The following is a 15,546-nucleotide window of genomic DNA, read 5'->3' on the forward strand; positions in this document are numbered from 1 at the left end:
ACGCAGACAGAGAGAGAGAGAGAGACACGCAGACAGAGAGAGAGAGAGACACGCAGACAGAGAGAGAGAGAGAGAGAGACACGCAGACAGAGAGAGAGACACGCAGACAGAGAGAGAGAGACACGCAGACAGAGAGAGAGAGACACGCAGACAGAGAGAGAGACACGCAGACAGAGAGAGAGAGACACGCAGACAGAGAGAGAGAGAGACACGCAGACAGAGAGAGTGACAGAGACACGCAGACAGAGAGAGAAGAGAGACACGCAGACAGAGAGAAAGAGAGACACGCAGACAGAGAGAGAGACACGCAGACAGAGAGAGAGAGACACGCAGACAGAGAGAGAGAGACACGCAGACAGAGAGAGAGACACGCAGACAGAGAGAGAGAGGCAGACAAAGAGAGAGAGAGACGCAGACAGAGAGAGAGAGACGCAGACAGAGAGAGAGAGACGGACACGCAGACAGAGAGAGAGAGAGACACGCAGACAGAGAGAGAGAGACACGCAGACAGAGAGAGAGAGAGACACGCAGACAGAGAGAGAGAGAGACACGCAGACAGAGAGAGAGAGACACGCAGACAGAGAGAGAGAGACACGCAGACAGAGAGAGAGAGACACGCAGACAGAGAGAGAGAGACACGCAGACAGAGAGAGAGAGACACGCAGACAGAGAGAGAGAGACACGCAGACAGAGAGAGAGAGACACGCAGACAGAGAGAGAGAGACACGCAGACAGAGAGAGACACGCAGACAGAGAGAGAGACACGCAGACAGAGAGAGAGAGACACGCAGACAGAGAGAGAGATACACGCAGACAGAGAGAGAGACACGCAGACAGAGAGAGAGAGACACGCAGACAGAGAGAGAGAGACACGCAGACAGAGAGAGAGAGACACGCAGACAGAGAGAGAGAGACACGCAGACAGAGAGAGAGAGACACGCAGACAGAGAGAGAGAGACACGCAGACAGAGAGAGAGAGACACGCAGACAGAGAGAGAGAGACACGCAGACAGAGAGAGAGAGACACGCAGACAGAGAGAGAGACACGCAGACAGAGAGAGAGGGACACGCAGACAGAGAGAGAGAGACACGCAGACAGAGAGAGAGAGACACGCAGACAGAGAGAGAGGGACACGCAGACAGAGAGAGAGAGACACGCAGACAGAGAGAGAGAGACACGCAGACAGAGAGAGAGAGAGACGCAGACAGAGAGAGAGAGACGCAGACAGAGAGAGAGAGACGCAGACAGAGAGAGAGAGACACGCAGACAGAGAGAGAGAGACACGCAGACAGAGAGAGAGAGACACGCAGACAAGAGAGAGAGAGAGACACGCAGACAGAGTGACAGAGACACGCAGACAGAGTGACAGAGACACGCAGACAGAGAGAGAGAGAGACACGCAGACAGAGAGAGAGAGACACGCAGACAGAGAGAGAGAGACACGCAGACAGAGAGAGAGAGACGCAGACAGAGAGAGAGAGACGCAGACAGAGAGAGAGAGAGACGCAGACAGAGAGAGAGAGAGACGCAGACAGAGAGAGAGACGCAGAGAGAGAGAGAGAGACACGCAGACAGAGAGAGAGAGAGACACGCAGACAGAGAGAGAGGGACACGCAGACAGAGAGAGAGAGACACGCAGACAGAGAGAGAGAGACACGCAGACAGAGAGAGAGAGAGAGAGACACGCAGACAGAGAGAGAGAGACACGCAGACAGAGAGAGAGAGACACGCAGACAGAGAGAGAGAGAGAGAGAGACACGCAGACAGAGAGAGAGAGAGAGACACGCAGACAGAGAGAGAGGGAGAGACACGCAGACAGAGAGAGAGAGAGAGACACGCAGACAGAGAGAGAGACACGCAGACAGAGAGAGACACGCAGACAGAGAGAGACACGCAGACAGAGAGAGAGAGACACGCAGAGAGAGAGACGCACGCAGACAGAGAGAGAGAGAGACGCACGCAGACAGAGAGAGAGAGAGACGCACGCAGACAGAGAGAGAGAGACGCAAGCAGACAGAGAGAGAGAGAGACGCACGCAGACAGAGAGGGAGACGCACGCAGACAGAGAGAGAGAGACACGCAGACAGAGAGAGAGACGCACGCAGACAGAGAGAGACACGCAGACAGACAGAGAGAGACACGCAGACAGACAGAGAGAGACACGCAGACAGAGAGAGAGAGAGAGACACGCAGACAGAGAGAGACGCACGCGGACAGAGAGAGACGCACGCAGACAGAGAGAGACGCACGCGGACAGAGAGAGACGCACGCAGACAGAGAGAGACGCACGCAGACAGAGAGAGACGCACGCAGACAGAGAGAGACGCACGCAGACAGAGAGAGACGCACGCAGACAGAGAGAGACGCACGCAGACAGAGAGAGACGCACGCAGACAGAGAGAGACGCACGCAGACAGAGAGAGACGCACGCAGACAGAGAGAGACGCACGCAGACAGAGAGAGACGCACGCAGACAGAGAGAGACGCACGCAGACAGAGAGAGACGCACGCAGACAGAGAGAGACGCACGCAGACAGAGAGAGACGCACGCAGACAGAGAGAGACGCACGCAGACAGAGAGAGACGCACGCAGACAAAGAGAGACGCACGCAGACAGAGAGAGACGCACGCAGACAGAGAGAGACGCACGCAGACAGAGAGAGACGCACGCAGACAGAGAGAGACGCACGCAGACAGAGAGAGACGCACGCAGACAGAGAGAGACGCACGCAGACAGAGAGAGACGCACGCAGACAGAGAGAGACGCAGGCAGAGAGAGAGAGACGCAGACAGAGAGAGAGAGACGCAGACAGAGAGAGAGACACGCAGACAGAGAGAGAGAGAGACACAGACAGAGAGAGAGAGAGACACGCAGACAGAGAGAGAGAGACACGCAGACAGAGAGAGAGAGACACGCAGACAGAGAGAGAGAGACACGCAGACAGAGAGAGAGAGACACTCAGACAGAGAGAGAGAGACACGCAGACAGAGAGAGAGAGACACGCAGACAGAGAGAGAGAGACACGCAAACAGAGAGAGAGAGACACGCAAACAGAGAGAGAGAGACACGCAGACAGAGAGAGACACGCAAACAGAGAGAGACGCACGCAGACAGAGAGAGACGCACGCAGACAGAGAGAGACGCACGCAGACAGAGAGAGACGCACGCAGACAGAGAGAGACGCACGCAGACAGAGAGAGACGCACGCAGACAGAGAGAGACGCACGCAGACAGAGAGAGACGCACGCAGACAGAGAGAGACGCACGCAGACAGAGAGAGACGCACGCAGACAGAGAGAGACGCACGCAGACAGAGAGAGACGCACGCTGACAGAGAGAGACGCACGCAGACAGAGAGAGACGCACGCAGACAGAGAGAGACGCACGCAGACAGAGAGAGACGCACGCAGACAGAGAGACGCACGCAGACAGAGAGACGCACGCAGACAGAGAGAGACGCACGCAGACAGAGAGAGACGCACGCAGACAGAGAGAGACGCACGCAGACAGAGAGAGACGCACGCAGACAGAGAGAGACGCACGCAGACAGAGAGAGACGCACGCAGACAGAGAGAGACGCACGCAGACAGAGAGAGACGCACGCAGACAGAGAGAGACGCACGCAGACAGAGAGAGACGCACGCAGACAGAGAGAGACGCACGCAGACAGAGAGAGACGCACGCAGACAGAGAGAGACGCACGCAGACAGAGAGAGACGCACGCAGACAGAGAGAGACGCACGCAGACAGAGAGAGACGCACGCAGACAGAGAGAGACGCACGCAGACAGAGAGAGACGCACGCAGATAGAGAGACGCACGCAGACAGAGAGAGACGCAAGCAGACAGAGAGAGACGCACGCAGACAGAGAGAGACGCACGCAGACAGAGAGAGACGCACGCAGACAGAGAGAGACGCACGCAGACAGAGAGAGACGCACGCAGACAGAGAGAGACGCACGCAGACAGAGAGAGACGCACGCAGACAGAGAGAGACGCACGCAGACAGAGAGAGACGCACGCAGACAGAGAGAGACGCACGCAGACAGAGAGAGACGCACGCAGACAGAGAGAGACGCACGCAGACAGAGAGAGACGCACGCAGACAGAGAGAGACGCACGCAGACAGAGAGAGACGCACGCAGACAGAGAGAGACGCACGCAGACAGAGAGAGACGCAGGCAGAGAGAGAGAGACGCAGACAGAGAGAGAGACGCATACAGAGAGAGAGACACGCAGACAGAGAGAGAGAGACACAGACAGAGAGAGAGAGAGACACGCAGACAGAGAGAGAGAGACACGCAGACAGAGAGAGAGAGACACGCAGACAGAGAGAGAGGGACACGCAGACAGAGAGAGGGACACGCAGACAGAGAGAGAGAGAGACACGCAGACAGAGAGAGAGGGACACGCAGACAGAGAGAGAGGGACACGCAGACAGAGAGAGAGAGACACGCAGACAGAGAGAGAGAGACACGCAGACAGAGAGAGAGAGACACGCAGACAGAGAGAGAGAGACACGCAAACAGAGAGAGAGAGACACCCAGACCGAGAGAGAGAGACACGCAGACAGAGAGAGAGAGAGACACGCAGACAGAGAGAGAGAGAGAGACACGCAGACAGAGAGAGAGAGAGACACGCAGACAGAGAGAGACACGCAGACAGAGAGAGAGAGACACGCAGACAGAGAGAGAGAGACACGCAGACAGAGAGAGAGAGACACGCAGAGAGAGAGAGACACGCAGACAGAGAGAGAGAGACACGCAGACAGAGAGAGAGAGACACGCAGACAGAGAGAGAGAGACACGCAGACAGAGAGAGAGAGAGACACGCAGACAGAGAGAGAAAGAGAGACACGCAGACAGAGAGAGAAAGAGAGACACGCAGACAGAGAGAGAAAGAGAGACACGCAGACAGAGAGAGAGAGAGACACGCAGACAGGGAGAGTGACAGAGACACGCAGACAGAGAGAGAAAGAGAGACACGCAGACAGAGAGAGAAAGAGAGACACGCAGACAGAGAGAGAGAGACACGCAGACAGAGAGAGAGAGACACGCAGACAGAGAGAGAGAGACACGCAGACAGAGAGAGAGAGACACGCAGACAGAGAGGGACACGCAGACAGAGAGAGAGGGACACGCAGACAGAGAGAGAGAGACACGCAGACAGAGAGAGAGAGACACGCAGACAGAGAGAGAGAGACACGCAGACAGAGAGCGACACGCAGACAGAGAGAGAGCGACACGCAGACAGAGAGAGAGAGACACGCAGACAGAGAGAGAGCGACACGCAGACAGAGAGAGAGGGACACGCAGACAGAGAGAGAGGGACACGCAGACAGAGAGAGAGAGACACGCAGACAGAGAGAGAGAGACACGTTACAGAGAGAGAGACACGCAGACAGAGAGAGAGAGACACGCAGACAGAGAGAGAGAGACACGCAGACAGAGAGAGAGAGACACGCAGACAGAGAGAGAGAGACACGCAGACAGAGAGAGAGAGACACGCAGAGAGAGACACGCAGACAGAGAGAGAGAGACACGCAGACAGAGAGAGAGAGACACGCAGACAGAGAGAGAGAGACACGCAGACAGAGAGAGAGAGACACGCAGACAGAGAGAGACGCACGCAGACAGAGAGAGACGCAGGCAGAGAGAGAGAGACGCAGACAGAGAGAGAGAGACGCAGACAGAGAGAGAGACACGCAGACAGAGAGAGAGAGACACAGACAGAGAGAGAGAGAGACACGCAGACAGAGAGAGAGAGACACGCAGACAGAGAGAGAGAGACACGCAGACAGAGAGAGAGGGACACGCAGACAGAGAGAGGGACACGCAGACAGAGAGAGACACGCAGACAGAGAGAGACACGCAGACAGAGAGAGAGAGACACGCAGACAGAGAGAGAGAGACACGCAGACAGAGAGAGAGAGACACGCAGAGAGAGAGAGACACGCAGACAGAGAGAGAGAGACACGCAGACAGAGAGAGAGAGACACGCAGACAGAGAGAGAGAGACACGCAAACAGAGAGAGAGAGACACCCAGACCGAGAGAGAGAGACACGCAGACAGAGAGAGAGAGAGAGACACGCAGACAGAGAGAGAGAGAGAGACACGCAGACAGAGAGAGAGAGAGACACGCAGACAGAGAGAGACGCAGACAGAGAGAGAGAGACACGCAGACAGAGAGAGAGAGACACGCAGACAGAGAGAGAGAGACACGCAGACAGAGAGAGAGAGACACGCAGACAGAGAGAGAGAGACACGCAGAGAGAGAGAGACACGCAGACAGAGAGAGAGAGACACGCAGACAGAGAGAGAGAGACACGCAGACAGAGAGAGAGAGACACGCAAACAGAGAGAGAGAGACACCCAGACCGAGAGAGAGAGACACGCAGACAGAGAGAGAGAGAGAGAGACACGCAGACAGAGAGAGAGAGAGACACGCAGACAGAGAGAGAGAGAGACACGCAGACAGAGAGAGACACGCAGACAGAGAGAGAGAGACACGCAGACAGAGAGAGAGAGGCAGACAAAGAGAGAGAGAGACGCAGACAGAGAGAGAGAGACGCAGACAGAGAGAGAGAGACGGACACGCAGACAGAGAGAGAGAGAGACACGCAGACAGAGAGAGAGAGACACGCAGACAGAGAGAGAGAGAGACACGCAGACAGAGAGAGAGAGAGACACGCAGACAGAGAGAGAGAGACACGCAGACAGAGAGAGAGAGACACGCAGACAGAGAGAGAGAGACACGCAGACAGAAAGAGAGAGACACGCAGACAGAGAGAGAGAGACACGCAGACAGAGAGAGAGACACGCAGACAGAGAGAGAGGGACACGCAGACAGAGAGAGAGAGACACGCAGACAGAGAGAGAGAGACACGCAGACAGAGAGAGAGGGACACGCAGACAGAGAGAGAGAGACACGCAGACAGAGAGAGAGAGACACGCAGACAGAGAGAGAGAGAGACGCAGACAGAGAGAGAGAGAGACGCAGACAGAGAGAGAGAGACGCAGACAGAGAGAGAGAGACACGCAGACAGAGAGAGAGAGACACGCAGACAGAGAGAGAGAGACACGCAGACAGAGAGAGAGAGAGACACGCAGACAGAGTGACAGAGACACGCAGACAGAGTGACAGAGACACGCAGACAGAGAGAGAGAGAGACACGCAGACAGAGAGAGAGAGACACGCAGACAGAGAGAGAGAGACACGCAGACAGAGAGAGAGAGACGCAGACAGAGAGAGAGAGACGCAGACAGAGAGAGAGAGAGACGCAGACAGAGAGAGAGAGAGACGCAGACAGAGAGAGAGACGCAGAGAGAGAGAGAGAGACACGCAGACAGAGAGAGAGAGAGACACGCAGACAGAGAGAGAGGGACACGCAGACAGAGAGAGAGAGACACGCAGACAGAGAGAGAGAGACACGCAGACAGAGAGAGAGAGAGAGAGAGAGACACGCAGACAGAGAGAGAGAGAGAGAGACACGCAGACAGAGAGAGAGAGAGAGACACGCAGACAGAGAGAGAGAGAGAGAGAGACACGCAGACAGAGAGAGAGAGAGAGAGACGCAGACAGAGAGAGAGAGACGGACACGCAGACAGAGAGAGAGAGAGACACGCAGACAGAGAGAGAGAGACACGCAGACAGAGAGAGAGAGAGACACGCAGACAGAGAGAGAGAGAGACACGCAGACAGAGAGAGAGAGACACGCAGACAGAGAGAGAGAGACACGCAGACAGAGAGAGAGAGACACGCAGACAGAGAGAGAGAGACACGCAGACAGAGAGAGAGAGACACGCAGACAGAGAGAGAGAGACACGCAGACAGAGAGAGAGAGACACGCAGACAGAGAGAGAGAGACACGCAGACAGAGAGAGAGAGACACGCAGACAGAGAGAGACACGCAGACAGAGAGAGAGAGACACGCAGACAGAGAGAGAGAGACACGCAGACAGAGAGAGAGATACACGCAGACAGAGAGAGAGACACGCAGACAGAGAGAGAGAGACACGCAGACAGAGAGAGAGAGACACGCAGACAGAGAGAGAGAGACACGCAGACAGAGAGAGAGAGACACGCAGACAGAGAGAGAGAGACACGCAGACAGAGAGAGAGAGACACGCAGACAGAGAGAGAGAGACACGCAGACAGAGAGAGAGAGACACGCAGACAGAGAGAGAGACACGCAGACAGAGAGAGAGGGACACGCAGACAGAGAGAGAGAGACACGCAGACAGAGAGAGAGAGACACGCAGACAGAGAGAGAGGGACACGCAGACAGAGAGAGAGAGACACGCAGACAGAGAGAGAGAGACACGCAGACAGAGAGAGAGAGAGACGCAGACAGAGAGAGAGAGACGCAGACAGAGAGAGAGAGACGCAGACAGAGAGAGAGAGACACGCAGACAGAGAGAGAGAGACACGCAGACAGAGAGAGAGAGACACGCAGACAGAGAGAGAGAGAGACACGCAGACAGAGTGACAGAGACACGCAGACAGAGTGACAGAGACACGCAGACAGAGAGAGAGAGAGACACGCAGACAGAGAGAGAGAGACACGCAGACAGAGAGAGAGAGACACGCAGACAGAGAGAGAGAGACACGCAGACAGAGAGAGAGAGACGCAGACAGAGAGAGAGAGACGCAGACAGAGAGAGAGAGAGACGCAGACAGAGAGAGAGAGAGACGCAGACAGAGAGAGAGACGCAGAGAGAGAGAGAGAGACACGCAGACAGAGAGAGAGAGACACGCAGACAGAGAGAGAGAGAGAGAGAGAGACACGCAGACAGAGAGAGAGAGAGAGAGACACGCAGACAGAGAGAGAGAGAGAGACACGCAGACAGAGAGAGAGAGAGAGAGAGACACGCAGACAGAGAGAGAGAGAGAGACACGCAGACAGAGAGAGAGGGAGAGACACGCAGACAGAGAGAGAGAGAGACACGCAGACAGAGAGAGAGACACGCAGACAGAGAGAGACACGCAGACAGAGAGAGACACGCAGACAGAGAGAGAGAGACACGCAGAGAGAGAGACGCACGCAGACAGAGAGAGAGAGAGACGCACGCAGACAGAGAGAGAGAGAGACGCACGCAGACAGAGAGAGAGAGACGCAAGCAGACAGAGAGAGAGAGAGACGCACGCAGACAGAGAGAGAGACGCACGCAGACAGAGAGAGAGAGACACGCAGACAGAGAGAGAGACGCACGCAGACAGAGAGAGACACGCAGACAGACAGAGAGAGACACGCAGACAGAGAGAGAGAGAGAGACACGCAGACAGAGAGAGACGCACGCGGACAGAGAGAGACGCACGCAGACAGAGAGAGACGCACGCAGACAGAGAGAGACGCAGGCAGAGAGAGAGAGACGCAGACAGAGAGAGAGACGCATACAGAGAGAGAGACACGCAGACAGAGAGAGAGAGACACAGACAGAGAGAGAGAGAGACACGCAGACAGAGAGAGAGAGACACGCAGACAGAGAGAGAGAGACACGCAGACAGAGAGAGAGGGACACGCAGACAGAGAGAGGGACACGCAGACAGAGAGAGAGAGAGACACGCAGACAGAGAGAGAGGGACACGCAGACAGAGAGAGAGGGACACGCAGACAGAGAGAGAGAGACACGCAGACAGAGAGAGAGAGACACGCAGACAGAGAGAGAGAGACACGCAGACAGAGAGAGAGAGACACGCAGACAGAGAGAGAGAGACACGCAAACAGAGAGAGAGAGACACCCAGACCGAGAGAGAGAGACACGCAGACAGAGAGAGAGAGAGACACGCAGACAGAGAGAGAGAGAGAGACACGCAGACAGAGAGAGAGAGAGACACGCAGACAGAGAGAGACACGAAGACAGAGAGAGAGAGACACGCAGACAGAGAGAGAGAGACACGCAGACAGAGAGAGAGAGACACGCAGAGAGAGAGAGACACGCAGACAGAGAGAGAGAGACACGCAGACAGAGAGAGAGAGACACGCAGACAGAGAGAGAGAGACACGCAGACAGAGAGAGAGAGAGACACGCAGACAGAGAGAGAAAGAGAGACACGCAGACAGAGAGAGAAAGAGAGACACGCAGACAGAGAGAGAAAGAGAGACACGCAGACAGAGAGAGAAAGAGAGACACGCAGACAGGGAGAGTGACAGAGACACGCAGACAGAGAGAGAAAGAGAGACACGCAGACAGAGAGAGAAAGAGAGACACGCAGACAGAGAGAGAAAGAGAGACACGCAGACAGAGAGAGAGAGACACGCAGACAGAGAGAGAGAGACACGCAGACAGAGAGAGAGAGACACGCAGACAGAGAGAGAGAGACACGCAGACAGAGAGGAGGACACGCAGACAGAGAGAGAGGGACACGCAGACAGAGAGAGAGAGACACGCAGACAGAGAGAGAGAGACACGCAGACAGAGAGAGAGAGACACGCAGACAGAGAGCGACACGCAGACAGAGAGAGAGCGACACGCAGACAGAGAGAGAGAGACACGCAGACAGAGAGAGAGCGACACGCAGACAGAGAGAGAGGGACACGCAGACAGAGAGAGAGGGACACGCAGACAGAGAGAGAGAGACACGCAGACAGAGAGAGAGAGACACGCAGACAGAGAGAGAAGACACGCAGACAGAGAGAGAGAGACACGCAGACAGAGAGAGAGAGACACGCAGACAGAGAGAGAGAGACACGCAGACAGAGAGAGAGAGACACGCAGACAGAGAGAGAGAGACACGCAGAGAGAGAGACACGCAGACAGAGAGAGAGAGACACGCAGACAGAGAGAGAGAGACACGCAGACAGAGAGAGAGAGACACGCAGACAGAGAGAGAGAGACACGCAGACAGAGAGAGACGCACGCAGACAGAGAGAGACGCAGGCAGAGAGAGAGACGCAGACAGAGAGAGAGAGACGCAGACAGAGAGAGAGACACGCAGACAGAGAGAGAGAGACACAGACAGAGAGAGAGAGAGACACGCAGACAGAGAGAGAGAGACACGCAGACAGAGAGAGAGAGACACGCAGACAGAGAGAGAGGGACACGCAGACAGAGAGAGGGACACGCAGACAGAGAGAGACACGCAGACAGAGAGAGACACGCAGACAGAGAGAGAGAGACACGCAGACAGAGAGAGAGAGACACGCAGACAGAGAGAGAGAGACACGCAGACAGAGAGAGACACGCAGACAGAGAGAGAGAGACACGCAGACAGAGAGAGAGAGACACGCAGACAGAGAGAGAGAGACACGCAAACAGAGAGAGAGAGACACCCAGACCGAGAGAGAGAGACACGCAGACAGAGAGAGAGAGAGAGAGACACGCAGACAGAGAGAGAGAGAGAGACACGCAGACAGAGAGAGAGAGAGACACGCAGACAGAGAGAGACACGCAGACAGAGAGAGAGAGACACGCAGACAGAGAGAGAGAGACACGCAGACAGAGAGAGAGAGACACGCAGACAGAGAGAGAGAGACACGCAGACAGAGAGAGAGAGACACGCAGAGAGAGAGAGACACGCAGACAGAGAGAGAGAGACACGCAGACAGAGAGAGAGAGACACGCAGACAGAGAGAGAGAGACACGCAAACAGAGAGAGAGAGACACCCAGACCGAGAGAGAGAGACACGCAGACAGAGAGAGAGAGAGAGAGACACGCAGACAGAGAGAGAGAGAGAGACACGCAGACAGAGAGAGAGAGAGACACGCAGACAGAGAGAGACACGCAGACAGAGAGAGAGAGACACGCAGACAGAGAGAGAGAGGCAGACAAAGAGAGAGAGAGACGCAGACAGAGAGAGAGAGACGCAGACAGAGAGAGAGAGACGGACACGCAGACAGAGAGAGAGAGAGACACGCAGACAGAGAGAGAGAGACACGCAGACAGAGAGAGAGAGAGACACGCAGACAGAGAGAGAGACACGCAGACAGAGAGAGAGAGACACGCAGACAGAGAGAGAGAGACACGCAGACAGAGAGAGAGAGACACGCAGACAGAGAGAGAGAGACACGCAGACAGAGAGAGAGAGACACGCAGACAGAGAGAGAGAGACACGCAGACAGAGAGAGAGAGACACGCAGACAGAGAGAGACACGCAGACAGAGAGAGAGAGACACGCAGACAGAGAGAGAGAGACACGCAGACAGAGAGAGAGATACACGCAGACAGAGAGAGAGACACGCAGACAGAGAGAGAGACACGCAGACAGAGAGAGAGAGACACGCAGACAGAGAGAGAGAGACACGCAGACAGAGAGAGAGAGACACGCAGACAGAGAGAGAGAGACACGCAGACAGAGAGAGAGAGACACGCAGACAGAGAGAGAGAGAGACACGCAGACAGAGAGAGAGAGACACGCAGACAGAGAGAGAGAGACACGCAGACAGAGAGAGAGAGACACGCAGACAGAGAGAGAGACACGCAGACAGAGAGAGAGGGACACGCAGACAGAGAGAGAGAGACACGCAGACAGAGAGAGAGAGACACGCAGACAGAGAGAGAGGGACACGCAGACAGAGAGAGAGAGACACGCAGACAGAGAGAGAGAGACACGCAGACAGAGAGAGAGAGACGCAGACAGAGAGAGAGAGAGACGCAGACAGAGAGAGAGAGACGCAGACAGAGAGAGAGAGACACGCAGACAGAGAGAGAGAGACACGCAGACAGAGAGAGAGAGACACGCAGACAGAGAGAGAGAGAGACACGCAGACAGAGTGACAGAGACACGCAGACAGAGTGACAGAGACACGCAGACAGAGAGAGAGAGAGACACGCAGACAGAGAGAGAGAGACACGCAGACAGAGAGAGAGAGACACGCAGACAGAGAGAGAGAGACGCAGACAGAGAGAGAGAGACGCAGACAGAGAGAGAGAGAGACGCAGACAGAGAGAGAGAGAGACGCAGACAGAGAGAGAGACGCAGAGAGAGAGAGAGAGACACGCAGACAGAGAGAGAGAGAGACACGCAGACAGAGAGAGAGGGACACGCAGACAGAGAGAGAGAGACACGCAGACAGAGAGAGAGAGACACGCAGACAGAGAGAGAGAGAGAGAGAGAGACACGCAGACAGAGAGAGAGAGAGAGAGACACGCAGACAGAGAGAGAGAGAGACACGCAGACAGAGAGAGAGAGAGAGAGAGAGACACGCAGACAGAGAGAGAGAGAGAGAGACGCAGACAGAGAGAGAGAGACGGACACGCAGACAGAGAGAGAGAGAGACACGCAGACAGAGAGAGAGAGACACGCAGACAGAGAGAGAGAGAGACACGCAGACAGAGAGAGAGAGAGACACGCAGACAGAGAGAGAGAGAGACACGCAGACAGAGAGAGAGAGACACGCAGACAGAGAGAGAGAGACACGCAGACAGAGAGAGAGAGACACGCAGACAGAGAGAGAGAGACACGCAGACAGAGAGAGAGAGACACGCAGACAGAGAGAGAGAGACACGCAGACAGAGAGAGAGAGACACGCAGACAGAGAGAGAGAGACACGCAGACAGAGAGAGAGAGACACGCAGACAGAGAGAGACACGCAGACAGAGAGAGAGAGACACGCAGACAGAGAGAGAGATACACGCAGACAGAGAGAGAGACACGCAGACAGAGAGAGAGAGACACGCAGACAGAGAGAGAGAGACACGCAGACAGAGAGAGAGAGACACGCAGACAGAGAGAGAGAGACACGCAGACAGAGAGAGAGAGACACGCAGACAGAGAGAGAGAGACACGCAGACAGAGAGAGAGAGACACGCAGACAGAGAGAGAGAGACACGCAGACAGAGAGAGAGACACGCAGACAGAGAGAGAGGGACACGCAGACAGAGAGAGAGAGACACGCAGACAGAGAGAGAGAGACACGCAGACAGAGAGAGAGGGACACGCAGACAGAGAGAGAGAGACACGCAGACAGAGAGAGAGAGACACGCAGACAGAGAGAGAGAGAGACGCAGACAGAGAGAGAGAGACGCAGACAGAGAGAGAGAGACGCAGACAGAGAGAGAGAGACACGCAGACAGAGAGAGAGAGACACGCAGACAGAGAGAGAGAGACACGCAGACAGAGAGAGAGAGAGACACGCAGACAGAGTGACAGAGACACGCAGACAGAGTGACAGAGACACGCAGACAGAGAGAGAGACACGCAGACAGAGAGAGAGAGACACGCAGACAGAGAGAGAGAGACACGCAGACAGAGAGAGAGAGACGCAGACAGAGAGAGAGAGACGCAGACAGAGAGAGAGAGAGACGCAGACAGAGAGAGAGAGAGACGCAGACAGAGAGAGAGACGCAGAGAGAGAGAGAGAGACACGCAGACAGAGAGAGAGAGAGACACGCAGACAGAGAGAGAGGGACACGCAGACAGAGAGAGAGACACGCAGACAGAGAGAGAGAGACACGCAGACAGAGAGAGAGAGAGAGAGAGAGACACGCAGACAGAGAGAGAGAGAGAGAGACACGCAGACAGAGAGAGAGAGAGAGACACGCAGACAGAGAGAGAGAGAGAGAGAGACACGCAGACAGAGAGAGAGAGAGAGACACGCAGACAGAGAGAGAGGGAGAGACACGCAGACAGAGAGAGAGAGAGACACGCAGACAGAGAGAGAGACACGCAGACAGAGAGAGACACGCAGACAGAGAGAGACACGCAGACAGAGAGAGAGAGACACGCAGAGAGAGAGACGCACGCAGACAGAGAGAGAGAGAGACGCACGCAGACAGAGAGAGAGAGAGACGCACGCAGACAGAGAGAGAGAGACGCAAGCAGACAGAGAGAGAGAGAGACGCACGCAGACAGAGAGAGAGACGCACGCAGACAGAGAGAGAGAGACACGCAGACAGAGAGAGAGACGCACGCAGACAGAGAGAGACACGCAGACAGACAGAGAGAGACACGCAGACAGAGAGAGAGAGAGAGACACGCAGACAGAGAGAGACGCACGCGGACAGAGAGAGACGCACGCAGACAGAGAGAGACGCACGCAGACAGAGAGAGACGCACGCAGACAGAGAGAGACGCACGCAGACAGAGAGAGACGCACGCAGACAGAGAGAGACGCACGCAGACAGAGAGACGCACGCAGACAGAGAGAGACGCACGCAGACAGAGAGAGACGCACGCAGACAGAGAGAGACGCACGCAGACAGAGAGAGACGCACGCAGACAGAGAGAGACGCACGCAGACAGAGAGAGACGCACGCAGACAGAGAGAGACGCACGCAGACAGAGAGAGACGCACGCAGACAGAGAGAGACGCACGCAGACAGAGAGAGACGCACGCAGACAGAGAGAGACGCACGCAGACAGAGAGAGACGCACGCAGACAGAGAGAGACGCACGCAGACAGAGAGAGACGCACGCAGACAGAGAGAGACGCACGCAGACAGAGAGAGACGCACGCAGACAGAGAGAGACGCACGCAGACAGAGAGAGACGCACGCAGACAGAGAGAGACGCACGCAGACAGAGAGAGACGCACGCAGACAGAGAGAGACGCACGCAGACAGAGAGAGACGCACGCAGACAGAGAGAGACGCACGCAGACAG

This window comes from Mustelus asterias, unplaced genomic scaffold (assembly GCF_964213995.1).
Source record: "Mustelus asterias unplaced genomic scaffold, sMusAst1.hap1.1 HAP1_SCAFFOLD_2210, whole genome shotgun sequence".
NCBI lineage: Eukaryota > Metazoa > Chordata > Chondrichthyes > Carcharhiniformes > Triakidae > Mustelus > Mustelus asterias.